An 18,452-nucleotide genomic window follows, 5' to 3' on the forward strand; every position below is an offset into this window, starting at 1 on the left:
AACTTAACTATTTAGACATGTGGCATGTGGTCTCCACTCTTGTGAGGGGCAGGCCTGAGTCTTGATTGAGTTTTATCAATTTTATTAGTCTTTTAAATAAGCAATTTTAGTTTTGTTGATTTCTCTATTATAAATTTGATTTCTAAATTGTTGGTTTCTGTTCTTTATTATTTGTGTCCTTCTACTTTGGATTTAATATACAGTCCTTTTTTAGCTTCCCGAGTCATAAATTTAGATCATTAATTTTCAGCCTTCTTTTTAGGCTCAAATGCATTTAGGGCTGTACAATTATTTTCAAACACAGATTTAGCTACATATGATGATACCATAATACAATATGGGATATCATATTTTCATGAAATCCAGTTCAAACTGTTTCTAAATTTTCACTGTGATTTAATTTTGTTTTATAGATAAGTTAGAAGAGTATCACTTAATTTCCAAACACTGAGTTTTTTTATAGTTGTCCTTTTGTTATTGGTCTTTACTTGTTTCTGTTGTTATCAGAGGACAAGATTTCAGTCCTTTGAACTGTGTTGAGGCTGGCTTTATGGCTCAACATGGGCTATTGTGGTAAATGATTTTTTGTGCACTTAAAAAATATGTATATTCAGTAATTTTTGTTGATTTTGTGTGTGTGTATGAAATTCTATGATTTCCTGAAAGAGTTGTGTTAAATTTTAAGTTAAAATATACAATCACAATTAATGGTTTATTCCTTATTTTAGTTCTGTCAGTTTTGGGTTTATGTATTTTGATATATACATAATTTAAAATTATTATATCTTTCTGTTGAATAGATGTACCACTATAAAGCATCCCTTTTTATCTCTAGTAAAATTTCTTATTTTGAAATATATTTATTTGATATTTCTATAGCTGCAGCAAGTTTCTTTCAAGTGTTTGCATGGAATATTAATATTTTTCCATCATTTGACTTTTAATCATTCTGGTTCTTTTTATTAAAGTGTGTCTTCTGTATATAGTATATAGTTGGAGTTTTTAAAAATTCAGTCTGATAACTTTGTCATTTAATTGGAATATTTAGACCATTTATATTTATTATAATTACTGATATATGTCTGGGTTTACAACCACTATATTACTATAAGTTTTATAGCTGTACCATTTGTTTTTTGGACTTTTTTACCTCCTACTTTTCAGTTAATCAATTCTTTTTTTTTAATTGCCATATCTCTTCTATTATTTGGTTAGTTATACATTTCTTTATTATTGTTCAATTGGTTGCACTAGAATTGCCACATGCATCCCTGGCTTTTTAGAGTCTTTCTTAAAACAATATTTACACCACCTTTGGAGAATGTGAAAACCTTAACTTTTAAAAATGCTTTTAACTTCATTTACCTTCCCTCCCACCCCACCTTTTGTTTATTTTTGTCATGTATTAATGTTACTTACATTTAATCCCCACAAGACATTGTTATTGCTATTTTAAACAATCAATATTCATTTAGCTTTACTTACATATATATTTTCCTTTCCAATGTTCTTTATTCTTTTCTACCTTATCATACTTTCATATGGGATTATTTTCCCTCTGTCTAAAAATTCCTTTTACTATTTCTTTTAGTGCAGGTCTGCTGGAAATGAATTCTCTTAGTTTCTGTTCATCCAAAAACATATTTATTTCATTTTCATTTTTGAAAGATATTTTCTCTAGATACAGAACCCTAGATTGGCAGTAATTTTCTTTCAGCAATTTCAATATGTCACTCTATTGTCTTTGGTTTCTATTGCTTCTGTTGAAAAGTCAGCCATTTGCCTTATTATTAATCTTTTGAAAATAGATGTCTTTTTCCTCTGGCTGTTTTGTCATTTTTCCCTTTTTTTTTGTTTTCACCAATTTTGCTATGATGGGCTGGGATTATTCTGATAGGGTCTGGGCCATACTTTTCAACATTGTGCTAGATGTCCTAGGAAAAAAATAAGGCAAGAAAAATAAATAAAAAGCTATGGATTGAAAAGGAAAAAATAAAACTGGCATTATGCAAATATACCCCGTTTTGGGTTCATAGAGCGTATCGTATTCTTAACTAAACATGGCCTAGTGTCTTTCATCAGTTTTGGAAAATTCTTGGTCAGACACTTCAAATATTGCTTCTGCCCCATTTTCTCCCTTCTGTTTTTTTCAGAGTTCCAACTGCACATAGGTTAGGTATGTTCAAAAGACTTGGATGTCTCTCATGGTCTTTTCTGTGTTTTACATCTTTTTTTTTTTTTCCTGTGCTTCAATTTCAATGCTTTCTGTTAACCATCTTTCAGGTTAACTAATCTCTTATATTCTTTCTAATCTGCAGTTATACCTACCTTTTGAATTCTCATTTTTGGCTTTGGAATTCCCATGGATTCTATCCGTACATTCTCATTCTCAAGTGAAATTGTCCATCTTCGCATTTACTGTATTCATCATATTAACAGATGTGTCTAATTACCCCAATATCTGGATCTGCTGTTGGTCTGTTTCTATTGCCCTTTGGTTTTTGTTTGCTTGTTTTACTTTGTTTTGTTTCTGTGGTTCTTAATCATTTAGCTCTGCTTCCTGGCATGTGTGGTGATTTTTAATTGAATCTTGGATATCACGTGTGGACAATGCAGAGGCTCCAGATGATGTTCTCTTCTTCCGAGAGGATTCTTGTCTTTTTGGCAGGCAGAATGCAGAAAGACCAGCTGGTTTCTGTCAGGGTTGGAGATGATTTGAGATTAGACTTAAGGACTTACGGAAAGCAGGTCTTTTTCTGAGTTCTTGATTGAAAGCCTGGAGAGTTTACTAGGACTCCACCTCCTTAGAGTACCCTGAACTCCAATTTTGTGTGTGTGTGTGTGTGTGTGTGTGTGTGATGTGTGAGCAATAAAGCTATTTAATCACCTGGGTGCAGGCGAGGCAGACTGAGTCCGAAAAAGGAGTCAGCAAAGGAAGATGGGGTGGGGCAGTTTTATAGGATTTGGGTAGGCAGTGGAAAATTACAGTTAAAGGGGGTTTTCTCTTGCAGGCAGGTGCAGGGGTCACAAGGTGCTCGGAGGGGAGATCATGAGATTCATTGTCCAGGGGAGGAATGTCACAAGGTCGATTGATTGGTTGGGGCGGGGCAGGAACAAATCACAATGGTGGAAAGTCATCAGTTAAGGCAGGAATTGGCTATTTTCACTTCTTTTGTGGTTCTTCAGTTGCTTCAGGCCATCTAGATGTATACCTGCAGGTCACAGGGTATATGATGGCTTAGCCTGGGCTCAGAGGCCTGACAAAACAAAACAAAACAAAACAAAATAGTGGAAAAACAAAACAAAATAGTGGAGAAGTGTTGGGGCAGCAAAAAATTTTGGCTGTGGTATGGAGAGATAATGGGCGATGTTTCTCAGGGCTGCTTTGAGCAGGATTGGGGTGGCATGGGTAATTAGAGTGGGAGAGATTAAGCTGAAGAAAGATTTTGGGGTAAGGGGTGATATTGTGGGGTTGTTGGAAGGAGCATTTGTTGTATAGAATGATTGGTGATGGCCTGGGTGTGGTTTTGTATGAATTGAGAAACTAAACAGAAGACACAAGGTACAAATAAGAGAAGGAGAAAAACAGGTATTAAAGGACTAAGAATTTGGAGGACCCAGGACATCCAATTAGAGAGTGCCCAAGGGGGTTCAGCATAATTATTTACTTGGATGGCAAGTTTTTGGGCTCTATCCTTGAGTTTTTTTATGTTGTCATATACTAGGCCAGATTGATTTAGGTAAAAACAACACTCTTCATTTAAAAATATACAGAGTCCTCCTTTTTCAGCAGTGAGTAAGTCAAGGCCTTGGCGGTTTTGGAGGACAACTGCAGCTAAAGAGTCAACCTGGGCCTGAAGGATTAATAAAGTTTGTGATATGTCTGCGATGCTAGCAGAGAAGTTATTAGAGAAGCTATGGAAGGTTGTGAGAAGATTAGCAGCCTGGTGAATTTTCTGTCTAGCCTGCTGGAGGACTGGAAGATAGTTGCCCAGAGGGCTGGTGTCTGGAACAAGGTTGGGGCCAAGCAAGAAAGCACATCCATATAAAAGTTCAAAAGGGCTGTACCCTCTAGCATCTCAAGGACAGGCGCTAATTCTGAGAAGGGCAAGAAGTAAAAGTACTGTCCAGTCCTCTTTAAGTTGGAGGCTGAGCTTGGTGAGGTGTGTCTTTAAAAGATCATTAGTCCATTCTACCTTTCCTGAAGATTGAAGACGGTAAGGGGTATGAAGTTTCCACTGAATACCGAGAGCCTGAGAGACGGCTTGGGTGATTTGACTAATAAAAGCTGGACCTTTGTCCGCCGAGTGCGGTGGCTCACACCTGTAATCCCAGCACTTTGGGAGGCTGAGGCGGGCGGATCACGAGGTCAGGAGATCGAGACCATCCTGGCTAACACGGTGAAACCCCGTCTCTACTAAAAAAAAAAAAAAATACAAAAAATTAGCTGGGCGTGGTGGCGGGCGCCTGCAGTCCCAGCTACTTAGAAGGCTGAGGCAGGAGAATGGTGTGAACCAGGGAGGCAGAGCTTGCAGTGAGCCGAGATTGTGCCACTGCACTCTAACCTGAGCGACAGAGCCAGACTCTGTTTCAAAAAAAAAACTAGCCAGGTGTGGTGGCAGGTGCCTGTAGTCCCAGCTACTCAGGAGGCTGAGGCAGGAGAATGGCATGAACCTGGGAGGTGGAGCTTGTAGTGAGCTGAGATCACACCACTGCACTCTAGCCTGGGCGACAGAGCGAGACACTGTCAAAAAACAAACAAAAAAAAAGCCGAACCATTGTCAGATTGAATAGAAGTAGGGAGGCCAAGTCGGGGAATTATATCTGTTAGAAGGGAAGGGATGACTGCAGTAGCCTTTTTGGAGCTAGTGGGAAAGGCCTCAACCCATCCGATGAAGGTGTTGATCCAAATCAGGAGATACTCAAATTTACGGACACGGGGCATATAAGTAAAGTCAATCTGCCAATCTTGTGTTGGAGTAAATCCACGAGCCTGATGCGTAGGAAAAGGAGGAGGCCTGAGAAAGCCTTGGGGGCTAGTGGCATGGCAGGCAGAACATTGAGAGGTGATGGTCTTACTGATGGATTTCCGTGAAGGGAAGGAGGAGGTGGGTGAGCCAGAGGCTTGTATCCCACATGGAAGTGATCATGAAGGAAAGAAAGAATGGACTGAGCTTGTGAGGCAAGAAGAATGAATTTTCCATGATCGAAGGACCACTTGCCCTGAGTTGGAAAAGACTGGTAGAGCAGGTTTTCAGAAGAAGAGTAGGTGGGAGTGATAAAGGAGAAAGAAAAATACTGGCCTTCTGGAGTGGGGGCTGGGATATTAGCGGGTGTGGAGGCGTTGGCCTTTTTTTTTTTTTTTTTTTTTTTTTTTTTGCTGTCCTGTTGGCATAGACATTTTCCTTTGCAATAAGATCAGTAGGTTTCTGGTGTCCTTTATAATGAATGACTCCAGCCTTGGCGGTAGGAGAGCAGCCTTAAGGAGGGCCTTTATTAGGGAGGCATTGACAATGAAAGAGCCTTGTGTGGTAAGGAAGCCTCTTTCGGCCCAGATGGCAAAATGGTTATGGAGGAAGTGGAAAGCATATTTGGAGTCAGTATAAATGTTAATGTGCATTCCTTCAGTGAAAGAGAGCACACGAGTTAAAGCAATCAGTTCGGCTTGTTGGGAAGTGGTGGAGGGAGGAAGTGCAGCAGCTTCGATAATGGAGGTGTGGGACACAACAGCATATCCAGCTTTAGCTGGTGAAAATTGATTGGGTTTAGAAGAACTGCCATCGATAAACCAACTGTGGTCTGGGTTTGGAATTGGAAGAACAGAACCCTGAAGAAAGGGAGAAGATGCTATATGTATTAGGGAAACACAGTCGTGTGGTTCAGGACTTGTGTTGGGTGCTAAGTGAGAAACTGGGCTGAAATTGGGCCCATGGTAATAGCTACTGTTGGAGTTTCAACAAATAGTGAATAGAGCTGGAGGAGTCGAGAGGCAGACAATAAATGTGAAAGGTGTGAGGAGGATATTAATGCTTGAAGGTTGTGAGAACTGTGAAGGGTAAGTGGAGCATAGCCTGTGATTTTGAAGGCCTCTAGAAGTATTAAAGCAGCAGCTGCCACCGCACGCAGACATAAGGGCCAGCCTAGAACTGTGAGGTCAACTTGTTCTGATAGAAAGGCAACAGGTCATGGGCCTGGGGCCTGTGTGAGGGCTCCAGCAGCACAGCCTTGGATTTCAGCTGTGTGTAAGGAAAAAGGATGGGACGAGTCAGGGAGTGCTAGTGTGGGAGTTGTCTCCAGGGCCTTTCTGAGAGAGCACAAGGAGGAATGGGGAAAAAACTTAGGGTCTATGAGATCAGTTAAGTTACGCTTTGTGAGTTTGTAAAGTGGTTTGGTTAGGATAGCAAAGCCTGGTATCCAGATACAGAGTCGGAAATATCCAACAACGCCTAAGAACTAAAGAGGTTGTTGTTTGGTGGTGGAGATTGGGGTCTGGGACATTAGCTGAACATGCAGGAAAGGTGCATGTATGCTGATGGGGGATTATACCGAGATAGGTAACGCTAGGGGAAGAAATCTGTGCCTTGGAGGGGGATACTCGGTACCCCTTTGAGTAGAGATGTTGAAGAAGCAGGATAGTGTCCTGCTGGGAAGATTGGTAAGAGGGGCTGCAAAGAGGAAGATCATCAAAATATTGAATAAGAGGGGAGGCAGATGGGCAAAAAGAAAGCAGATCATGAGAAAGGGCCTGGCCAAATTAGTGTGGGCTGTCCCTGAAGCCTTGGGCAGAACATTCCAGGTGAGTTGTTGGGATTGGTGGGTGCCAGAACTCCAATTTTTGCCTCCCCTTTTCTCTCTCCTTCTCTCTCTCTCTCTCCCCACCTCCCCCTCCCCCTCTCTCTTTCTCTCTCTCTCCCCTCCTCCCTTTGTCTCTCTCTCCTCCAGAATGTTGAGCTTATTTCTCTGAAGCTCCCTTCTCTTAGCCCTCAAGTCCTGTCTGCCTTGGTTTTCTTCCAATTCCTTCTAGCAGCTACCTATAGCAGCTGAGTTTCTCTGTTTGTTTTTTAATCCAGCCTTTATAGATGTTCTTGACACAGCAGCTACTCTTTTGTGGCCAGAAGCAGAGCTCCCCATGATGCTTCTTAGCAGTTGCCTACTGGAGCACCTTATGCCTTAGATGGTTGTACACATAAAGGAGTGACTGTGACAGCTAGAGCTTCAGACCAACAACAGAGGAAAAGTCTGATCTTAGGGTCAACCAATTAGGGGAGGGTCTCTACCTCTGTTGCTTCCAACTGCAAGATCTTGAGTAAACCACAGGAAGTGTCAGGGCCTCAGTTTCCTCATCTGCAAAATGGGTCTAATAATACAAAGGCCATGTAATTCATAGACTTTGTGTGAGGATGAGCAATAGAGTATGCAACCAATGGTACTTTGGAAATAGAGAGGTGATTTTTTTCTCTTTCCTTCTTTCTTTTTTTTTTTTTGAGATGGAGTTTCACTGTTTTTGCCCAGGCTGGAGTGCAATGGTGCAATCTTGGCTCACTGCAACCTCTGCCTCTGAGGTTCAAGCGATTCTCCTGCCTCAGCCTCCCAAGTAGCTGGAATTACAGACGCGTACCACCACACCTGGCTAATTTTGTATTTTTAGTAGAGATGGGGGTTTCGCCATGTTGGCCAGGCTGGTCTCGAACTCCTGACCTCAGGTGATCTGTCCGCCTCGGCCTCCCCCTGTGCTGGGATTACAGGCGTGAGCCACCACGCCCGGCCGAGGTGATTTTTTTAAATGATGAAAATACAATGGACTCCAAATATAGGGACACATTCAGGACAAGAACCATTTGCTGTGTGAGGGTCCTGTACCCCCCAGTAGACACAGATGAAGCAGAACAACTGAGAACTTGTGTGCATGGGGGCCGCATGTTTTGAACGGACCATGCTGGGGTGAGCTGGGGGAGGGTTCAGGAGCTGCTTTCCCTCTGGAGCCTTGCCCAGTGTCCCCCTCCCCTGGACTACCATGTGCTCCGTGCCTGTCTCAGCAAGGGGGTTCTGGCATCACCGTCACCTGTGTGCATGTCTCTCCTCCATGAGACTGGGCAGGTTCCCAAACCTGCCTGTCCTCTGGGCCCACTAGGGACTGTTGAAAATCTATGAGCGGGAAGTACTAGAATGTGGATATTTGAAAGCTCCTTGGGTGAAGCAGTGACTATCTAGATGAGCACTCTGTAAATATTGGGCAAGACGTTGGACTTCCCTGGGGCACGAAACTGCCATAGACCACAATGTGTCTATTATGTTGTTTTGTTGTTGTTGTTGTTGTTTGTTGTTGTTGTTGTTTGAGACAGAGTCTCACTCTGTCACCCAGGCTGGAGTACAGTGGTGCAATCTCGGCTCACTGCAACCTCTGCCTCCCGGGTTCAAGCGATTCTCCTCCCTCAGCCTCCTGAGTAGCTGGGACTACAGGCACATGCCACCACGCCCAGCTAATTTTTGTATTTTTTAGTAGAGATGGGGTTTCACCATATTGGCCAGGCTGGTTTCAAACTCCTGACCTCGTGATCCACCTCCCAAAGTGCTGGGATTATAGGCGTGAGCCACCGCGCCCGGCCGATAATGATTTTTACTGCATCAATTGATGATTGTTGAATAAAGAGCAGGGGGGGGAGGAAAGAATGGGATGAGGGTAGAGAAAGGCAAGATCAGGGAGAATTCCAGCTCCTCGAGCCCAGACCTGTCATCTTATCAGAACAATCCCAATCCCCTGACAGTGGTCTGGAGACCAGTGACCCTTCGGCAAGAGCATTTTAGCTGAGGAATTTTTGCCTTTCTTAAAGATAAGATTAAATTAATGTGACTCCAAGTCTTACCACAAGGACATTGCCCTTTGCTGGGAAGCCGAGCAGTCCCCAAGTACCTCACCTATGATGTTCTTGGTGCCTCATTACACACGGTAGCAAAAATGCCAAAAGCCCCTAAGAGGACCACTGTGATCCTCTGAAGATGGGGATTCCTAATCCCGCAAACCCAGTTCTTCAGAACCCCGTTTGTTCTGGAGAAATAAGAACTGGTCATACCTAGTCTTTGTTTCCCTCTCTTTTGATCATTTTTTGGATGAGTCAAAATCAGGTCACCACCAGCACCAGGATGTGACATGAAGGGACACGCCTCAGCCCCATAGGGTACATTCCTGCCCTCTTCCCAGACTCAGGTCTTCCCTGCCTCTGAATCTTGCTCTCTCTTTTCCTTGTTCTCACTTTTCTTTCTTTTATTTTCTGCCCTTCCTTTCTTTTCTTTGATTCCTCTTTCTTTTTTACCTGGGGAAAAAGTCTTCAGACTTCTGGAGTGGATTCATGAGTGTGAATGGGGTGTAGCCCGCCAACATCATTTTTTCCCAAGGCATAGAGGCTGTTTCTGGGGCTGGGCACAGCTGAGAGGACCGTCTCGTTGTACTGGGGGATTGATGGCTGATGGAGGGAAGGAACATCAGGCAGAGTTTGTCCTGCTTCCCTCAGGCTCCCTATGTCATGTTGATGGGGTTGCAGCCCTGGCCTGCAGGAGTAGGTCCGGCCTGATGGAGGCTGGGACATCTGGAAGCCAGTGGCCTCTCAGCCAGCCCCTGGCTCTCACACACACTCTCCGGGAAGAGCCCCAGGTCTCTTCTTCACCCTTCTTCACTCCCCCTCACCCTCCTGGTGGGGGTTCTCTGACCCCAGCCACACAGATGGGCAGGGAGGCGTCTCCAAAGGCCAGACGCTTAGCTGAGAAATCATTTCTCAGTTCCTGTGTGGCCCCTTGCTCTTAACCTTTTTCTCCTTTGTTCTTAGTCCTGTTTTTGCCCTGATTTTTCAGATGGGCGCCCTGGACTGAGGCAAACTTTAATATTGCCCCTGGGATCAGACACACGCTGGCCCCCTCTCTGGCTATGCTGGCCTCCCTGTTTGGGGCAGCAGGTAAGGAAGAGCTGGCTCAGTCCAGGCCAGATGAGAAGGAAATAAAAGTTTTCCTTGTCCCCCTTCCTCCAAGCCTCTTCCTTCTTCCCTTTCCCCTTGCCGTGGGAAGTTCTCTTCCTCCACTCCTTCCATCCCTCGCCGTCTGTGGACCTGATGCTGATTGTCCTGTTCACTATCAAAATGATCTGGGAGAAGAAAGTCATTTATACTTTAGTATGAGTTTGATCCATAGTTTGTCTTTCCTTGGGCTATTTGCTCTGTGAGTCTCACTGGCAGATGAAAAGTTGAGGGATGCATTACAGACACTCGGGGCCATCACAGAATGGGGGTGGGGGATGGGGAGGCACTGACAGTAGAAGGACCCTCCAGAGCTCAAGCAGTCACACACACAAGCTGCCACCCCCAGTCCTCAATTGGTTTCCATGCCGTTCATAGTCTGGGACAAAGGACTTAAAAAATATGTGGTTGAGAGTGGCTCTGAGCCCAGCCAGGTACAGGGAGCAGGGGGACCTGAGGCTGCTTGGCTGGGCAAGGCAAGAATGCAGGGAGCTTTTTAAGATGGCTGACTCTGTAGCTCTGATTTTTTTTTCTTATGAAGGAGCAATCCTGTTTGGCTCCAAGCCTAGGGATGGGGCTGGCTCTGTGGAGCAGGTTGCCTTTGAGCCAGGTGGGGCTGCCCCAGGAGTCATCGGCTGCCTCTGGAGGTGGCGAGGTTTCCATCACAGCGGTTGGGGTCTCCTGGATTCAGCCATCATTAGAGGAGGCTTTGTATATTGCCGGGGTTGTGCCAGATACCTGGGGGCCTTGACTAAAATGTGTTTCCTGGGCACTTCCCCCAGCTCGCTGAATCCAGGAGCAGCCCCGGGATCATTGTGACCTCACAGTTCAGACAGCATCGGTCCCCTGTGGGGGCCACCTTTCCAGCCTCTCCTCCCAGCAGAGGATCCCAGTGCCCTCCTGGCCTGAAGGCCCTGCAGGCCTGGCCCTCCCAACTTCCTCTCTGCCCTTGTCCCCTGTCGTCCCTCTAGTTGGCCTGGCCCTCCCAACTTCCTCTCTGCCCTTGTCCCCCGTCGTCCCCCTAGTTGGCCTGGCCCTCCCAACCTCCTCTCTGCCCTTGTCCCCCGTCGTCCCCCTAGTTGGAGGGTGCCCCAGCCTGGCTGACCTCAGTTCTTGTCCCCAGCACACACAACTCTTCCCAGCCTCAAGGCCTTCACCTGGCTGTGCCGCTGCCTGCAATGTTCCTCCCCAGTCTTGTCAGGGCTGGCTCCTGGGGAGAAGATCTCTGCTCAGATGTCACTTCCCCGGAAGGGCCTTCCACGGCCACCCACGTCGTGTCTCCCCACGCCTGCCCCCACACTCGCTAGCCCGCCATCCCCTCTTCCTGCTTCCGTCCTCCACAGCAGTCATCACCATCTGATATTCCTGTGTATGCATCGGTTTGCCTTTCTGGCTCCTGGTTTTGCTCTGCCTCCCCGCTGGAAGGTAAGCTCTGTGGGAGTAGAGCAGGGACTTGTTTGCATTGTTTATTCCGTGACCCAGCCCCGGCTCTGTGTCTGGCACATAGAAGTGTCGCTGAATGAATGAATGAATGAATGTCCGTTGTGTGGATGAAAGAGTGACAGGTTTGGAGGTCACTGGAGCAGATGGCCAAGTCTGTGACAGCTGTGATAATAAACAGTGATTACAAGCAGGGGGCCAGATGCCGAGCTGCCGTCGTGGGCACTAAGGGTCCCAGGCCCTGAGCTTGCATTCCCAAGGGACCCCATGCTTGGTGTTTGGGGCCCACTCTTAACATCTCGACAACCTGTCTTCTTATTGGGACTGAGTTGGAAACAGGGGTCCCAGAGCCCACATGACTTGTCCAAAGACACCCTGCAGGGTTGCAGGGACAGAGGGGGAGGAGGCCTGTGCCTGGCACCCATGATCAGTCTCTAGAAAGTTCCATTCTGATAGATGAGTCAGCCATGCCCAACAGTCTCCTGGGACAATCCCCCCCACAAACATTTGCCAAATGCCTGCTATGTGTTGAGGGCACATGGAGTCCTCCTCTCCTTGGTGATTTGGTGGCAGGGGCGGGGTGGGTGGCAGCCCTGACTTTGGCCTCCCTGAATGACGGCACAGCAGAGACGTCTGGTCTCCCGTGGAGATTAGATCCCCTTCAGCGGCAGGGATGCGGCCAGCTCCATCACTGTAACTCCACGGTGGAGCAAAGCACCCCGGAGGCTGTCCTGGCACAACCTGACCACAGTCATAGACCAGTCAGCCCCAGGAGGGACACTCTGCCCCGCCTGGTTGCTGCCAGCCAGGCCCATGGATGCTGCTAGTCCAGCCAAGGAAGTGCCTGTCCCCACTCCCAGGCCCATGCAAAGGGGCCCAAAACAAACTTGAAAAAGCAGCCCCCCAGCGGGGAGGCCAGTCTGTCCGGGGTGTCCAGGGATCATGACCGGCACTGCTGTTTTCCTAACTCAAGTGACCAAAAATCCTTTTATTTGTATAAAAATGGAGCCTGGTTGTCTAAGTCTTCCCAAAGTTTCCTTATATCAAGCAGTCATGAAGGGCCGCCCACAGAGCAAGGTCTGTACTGGCCACCGTGAGAAACTGCTGTTCCCACCTTCCAGCCATGTCCAAACCCCTCTACCCCGTGGGGCTTAACCACCTCTGAGCATCCCACCTGCCGTGTCATTTGCTTCTGTTTTGTCGATGGTCTGCCTGCCCCTCCCTCGCTGGACAGCAGCTCCAAGGGGACAAGGAATCGTGGGTGGTTTTTGGTTTTTTTTGTTTTTTTTTTTGAGACGGAGTCTCCCTCTGGTGCCCAGGCTGGAGTGCAGTGGCGCAATCTCCGCTCACTGCAACCTCCACCCCCTAGGTTTAAGCAATTGTCCTGCCTCAGTCTCCTGAATAGCTTGGATTACAGGCACCTGCCATCATGCCTGGCTAATTTTTGTATTTTTAGTAGAGACGGGGTTTCACCATGTTGGCCAGGCTGGTCTTGAACTCCCGACCTCAAGTGATCCGTCTGCCTCAGCCTCCCAAAGAGTTGGGATTACAGGCATGAGCCGCCGCACCCGGCCTGTGCGTGTTCTGCTGGCTGCTTCTTCCCCAGTGCCTGGCAACCTTGAGAAGATGCTCACAGGCACGCGGTGGATGCACAGGCAGCCCCAAGGCCCTTCCCAGACTTCCCGTCCCTCCAGACCTCCCAACCCCCTGCCCCGGCTTGGGCAGTTGACCCCTCCTTTTCATCTTCCTAGTTACCAGTGACCGTTTAGGATTCAGCTGAGAAGCCACTCCCTGTGCAAAGTCTTCCGGAATTGACCATGACCTTTCCTCTCCTGGTCCTTCAGCATTTTTCTGTGGCTGTCAGATTTCTGACTTCCTGGCGGACTATCAGCCTCACACCTGCGGGTCTGTGCCCTGGGCTCACAGCTTAACACGTAGGAGGACCTTAATAAATACGCTGATTGCCCCTGTGGAGGGGACACGCTCCTGCCAGAAAAACCCAGCCCACCTCCTCCCTGGACAGGAGCCCTCGTATTGGAGAAGGTGGGGCTCTCAATGGGGCTTTTGTGGTGGGTGGCGGTGGCCTCAGCAGCTTTCCCCAGCAGCTCCACCAGCTGGAAAATGTTAAGACAACAACTCCATCCTTGCCCCTAGGGAGAACCTGTTTGTTTAGATTCCACAGCCTCCTGTTAAGAAGCAAGTGTCCGTGCAGGGGTTGGTTGAATCGGGTAAAAATTGACCTGTGGGTAAACTCTTCATTGTCCTCCACTAGGCGGGTGCTAGAATCTGTGGACACCGACAAAGGACATTAGCTCATTTGTTCATCCTTTCAAAGGATACTTTGCATACCTACTGTGTGCCAGGCTCCGCTGGGTCCTGAGAATACAGAGAAAACAAAAAACAAAGGTCCGTGCTTTCCTGGTGCAGGGAGAATAATAAGTTGTCAGATAACAGATGCGGGGAAGCAGTGGAAGGGGCTGGGAGTGGGGCCAGGGCAGACCCTGGAAAGGTAGTTTCTTAGCAGAAGCCTTGGAGACGTGAGCCAGGAGGGAAGGAGGGTCACAGCTCCCAGGAAACATGAAGTCCAGCCCAAGAGAATACAATTAACTCCTGGGAGGAGGAGGCCATTAGCCTATGTCTGCTCCATGGTAAGGGGCTCTCTCCCTGGCACGCCCCCTACTCTTTCCCCAGCCCACTCCTCCAACTGTTCTGAAGTGGTGGGAAGGCGGGTAGGGGCAGTCCCAGTGGTCATCTAAGGGAAAACTGTCCCCCTCTGTTTGGTCCCCAAGCTAAACTAGGCTGTGACAGGCAGCAGTAGGGAAGGAAGGCTGTTACCATGCTCTCTGCAAGCTGATGTTCCCCAATGTCACCAGCCACTGCAGACTCATCCAGCTCCAAGGACCAGGGGGGCCCAGGCCCATGTATTTTCTTAGGTGCATCTACAAAGGCTGGGCTTCATGCCTCAGGACCTCCTTGATGAAAGAATATCCCCCTCCACAGGGTCCCCCTGCCTTGCGAAACAAGCCATATGAATCCACTCACAGAGGGCCCGGGGCCATCTCTGAGCATGGGCTGGGGGTTCTTTGCTTTTACCCTGGTTTCCTTTGGGAAAGAATTGGAAGCCCCAGCATCCTCCCTGACCAAGGAAAGGGTCCGCTTTCTCTTCTGAGATGTGGCTTGAAGGAACCAGGGAGTGTGTTCTGCAGAGAGATCCAGAAGGAACCTGTGGCTTTGAAAGAGTCCCTCTAAGGTTGGAGGAAAGACTTCTCCATCAAACTGGAAGGAAACAGGAACGGAGGAGTGGACAGCCAAGCACGTCTCAAGGTGCTTGAGCTGAGAGTCAAATAGTGGAGTGAAAATTGACGAATAAACTCCTTCCGATGGGTTTAAGGGAAAACAGCCCCACTCTGTTTGGTCCCCAAGCTAAACAGATTTGAGATCTGTTTAACACGGAGGATCTGGGCTGTGATGAGCTTAAAGGGGAAGGAGGACACTTGATTTTTCAGAAAGCCTGATTTCAGACATAATCGTTCATGTTTAAGAAGCAGGGATGCTGACTTGATTTTCCAGAAAGCCTGATTTCAGATGTAATCATTCCTGCTTAAGAGGCAGGGACACTGAGTCTTGAGAACAGCTTTTGGAAAACGATAATCTACGTGAGAGGCAGGGCAGGCAGCCCTGTGGCCCCTGGGCTCTATATGACTATGTGTCTTGGAGGATCCGGGCTGTGATGAGCTTAAAAATCTTAAATATCTGTATTCAGGAAGAGCTTCTGCATGGACACTAGAACCACTAATTATGCATGCCATTTGGGAGGAGGTCCCATGTCGGGTCCATTTTTAACCCTTCGGGGATGAGTTGTCGTATGTGTATGCATGCAAGGATGTGCATGCATGTACTTACTAACCCTATAGGACACGGATCTTTGGATTTTGTCTACATAAGCGAAGGGATTGAAATGACTTAATTAATTTGCTGTTGGCCATTAATGCATTTTGCAAAGACAGGCAGCCACTGTCTGTCACAGAGGCCACTCTGTCTCATGCTCTCTCTTCCTTATGTTTTAAGAGTCAATGCCTTGGGGCTCAACTTTGTTGGATAGCTGGTTCGATTCTGTGCATTTTTCTAGGTCTCTGTGGCTCACGTCATTTTCAGCATGAAAATGAGCGATCAAATTATGACAAAATCACCTGGAGCCGCCATTCTAGCCAAGGAGGGTGAGGGGAGGCAGAGGGAAAACAAGATGATGAAGCGAACTCCTCTGCAGATAAGGGGTGGTGGATTCTATGGAGAAATACAAAGTCAGGAAGGGATTTGAGGAGGTAGAGGTATAAGAGAATGAGTGAATGAGGCTGGGCACAGTGGCTCACACCAGTAATCCCAGCACTTTGGGAGGCCAAGGTGGGCGGGTCACCTGAGGTCAGGAGTTCAAGACCAGCCTGACCAACACGGTGAAACCCGGTCTCTACTAATAATATAAAAGTTAGTCATGACGGGTGCCTGTAATCCCAGCTACTTGGAAGGCTGAGACAGGAGAATTTCTTGAATCCAGAAGGCAGAGGTTGCAGTGAGCCAAGATCATGCCAATGCGCTCCAGCCTGGGCGACAGAGTGAAACTCCAAGTGAATAAATGAATCGTGAGTGCATGGTGAGTGGGTAAGTAAGTGGGGAATGGGGTGAGCCAATGGGCGAGTGAGCAGGTGGATGAGTGGACAAACACTTGAGCGAATGAATGAGTATGTAGCTGAATGAACCCCTCACTCTACCAGAAAAGCCAGGGGAAGGGGCCTGAGCATCTCCTTCAGGGGTACCTGCCAAGGCGGAGTCCTGGAACCCCTGCCCAGAACTGCTCGTGGAGGGCATCTGCGTTAGTCCCCTGCTCCCCAGCACTGCCGGCCCCTGCCTCAGATCTCTTACCCAACCGCATCGCTTCCACTCGGCCCATGTACTGGGAGTACTACATGGTAGGATCCCTGGGAGGGTGCCCCTGGGTGTCCTCCTGGATCTCTTTCTGGTGTGAAATAGGGAGCTCTCTTGGCTTCTTCAGTTGAACACCTGTGTGACCAGCTCTGTCATCAGATATGTTTTGTAATTAAAGGCTACTCTGTCCTAATATTTCAGGAATGTGCTGTGATTGGCCTTTAGGCAAAGGTGGGTTTCTCTACATGTGTGCTGTACAGAGAAAAAGCTGTTCAACTATTTTTCCTTAAATAGTAAAAGGGTCCAATATGAGCCCACAGGTTACAAAGTGTGTCAGTGCCTTAAATAATATCACCCTTTCCCTACCTATCAACCTATTTCATGTCACTGCAGAAATCTTAGAAAACAGAGGAAATGACAAAGCAGAAAATAAAAGCCATCCAATATAATTTTCCTTAAATAATAGGAAAAGGCTCTGTAGCTAAGCAGTCCAGCCTGGTCGCTCCTTCCCACATGTGACTTTGAGCCCTAGAAATGTGGCTTTTCTGAAATAAGATATGCCGTAAAGTAAAATTCACATACCAGATTTCAAATATGTAGTTGGAAAAAAGAGAATGGCCAAGGTCTGATTAATAACTTTTTTTTTTTTAATTTTTTTTGAGACAGGGTCTCGCTCTGTCACCCAGGCTGAAGTGCATTGGTGCAATCATAGCTTGCTGCAGCCTCAAACTTCTGGGCTTAAGCAATCCTCCCACCTGAATTTCCCAAGTAGCTGGGATTATAGGCACGCACCACCATGCCTGGCTAATTTTTTTTTTCTTTTTTAGAAATGGGATCTGACTGTGTTGTCCAGGCTGGTCTCTGACTCCTAGCCTCAAGTAATCCTCCACTTCAGCCTCCCAAAGTGCTGGGATTACAAGTGTGAGCCACCATGCCTGGCCAGGAACTTTTATACTGAGGACATGTTGAGATGATATTCTTTATATAACAGGTCACATAACATAGATTATTGATTTCCCCTGATTATTTTTACTCTTGTTAGCGTGGATAGTAGAATATCTCAATGACACACACTCCGCAGGGCCCAGTAACGCACACCTTTATTGTACAGAAACGTTGCATCAGGAGGACGAGGTCTTCGGCGCCAAACCCAGAGGGCCTTGAAGGTTCTGATTCCCCAGCGCAGGGTTGGGATGATTCCTCCCCTGCTGGTGATGCTCCTGGCTCATGTTCCCATTCATTTCTCCCACAGACGTGAGGCCCGGAGTGTACAGCCAACGGTTGTCACACACAGTATCCCCCCAAGAGAAACCTGCAGCCCAGAAGCTCAGCTGCAGTACAGAGACCCCCAACCTGGCAGAGGCCTTGACACAAAACAGTTTTGCACCAAATGATGCATACGTGAAGGCACAATGAAGTGAACAGCAAGCGTTCAAGGAAAAGGCCTTGCATGGCATAACAAAATTCTGGAACATCTTTTATTCCAACCACAGGGTTTCGCAGGAAAGCGTCAGGATTTCCTATAAAGATAACTGAGCCTCACAGTCGGCCCAGGAGGTGTGGCTTCCTTGACTTTGGGGAGGGGAGGGTGTGATGAGGCCCCAGAGGATTCGCCCCAGAGTCAGAGGCTTGCTGCAGCCAGTGCCTGTAACGTTAGGATCCATCTCAGGCCTTAGACTTCGGTCTTTAGGGAAATCAGGGGCTTGGGCGGGTCACCAACACCAGGGGAGGGATGCAGCTTTGGTGCGCTCACGCCCGGCGTACACCCCGTGGAAGGTACAGGGATGAGTCTGTGGCTGAGAGCGGCTCTCATGGGGTTCTTGTACTCTCAACAGTGCAGGGGTGCCAACCTATGTCCCAGCTCCACGGTCTTGGGACCTCAAGTCACCTTCAGCCCCTCAGGCCAGAGGACAGGAGGACCAGGACCTGTCCTTCTCTATCAGAAGCTGCATCATATCTAGGGAGAAAATACATAATCGGGACAGGGGCTCAGAGGAAGCCATAAGGGTCAGCCTTGTCTCCCTGGAGTGGCACAAGCTCAGACTGAAGCCGCCCGCCTCTGCGAGATGGAAGTTCCTTATTCTCAGG

The 18,452-nt window shown here is 47.6% G+C and overlaps 1 protein-coding gene and 1 long non-coding RNA gene across 12 annotated transcripts in view; both read left to right on the forward strand.

Moving 5' to 3' along the window:
- Window positions 1–18,452, forward strand: part of ANO1 (anoctamin 1) — a 222,432-nt gene that overhangs the window by 87,984 nt on the left and 115,996 nt on the right. The gene's annotated exons all lie outside the window — the stretch shown is intronic.
- Window positions 8,582–17,608, forward strand: LOC129136440 (uncharacterized). Its single transcript, XR_008538085.2, has 3 exons — window positions 8,582–11,429; window positions 13,196–13,487; window positions 15,957–17,608. It is a non-coding gene; the product is annotated as an uncharacterized LOC129136440 (long non-coding RNA).

This window comes from Pan troglodytes, chromosome 9, assembly GCF_028858775.2.
Source record: "Pan troglodytes isolate AG18354 chromosome 9, NHGRI_mPanTro3-v2.0_pri, whole genome shotgun sequence".
In the NCBI taxonomy this organism is placed as follows: Eukaryota; Metazoa; Chordata; class Mammalia; order Primates; family Hominidae; genus Pan; species Pan troglodytes.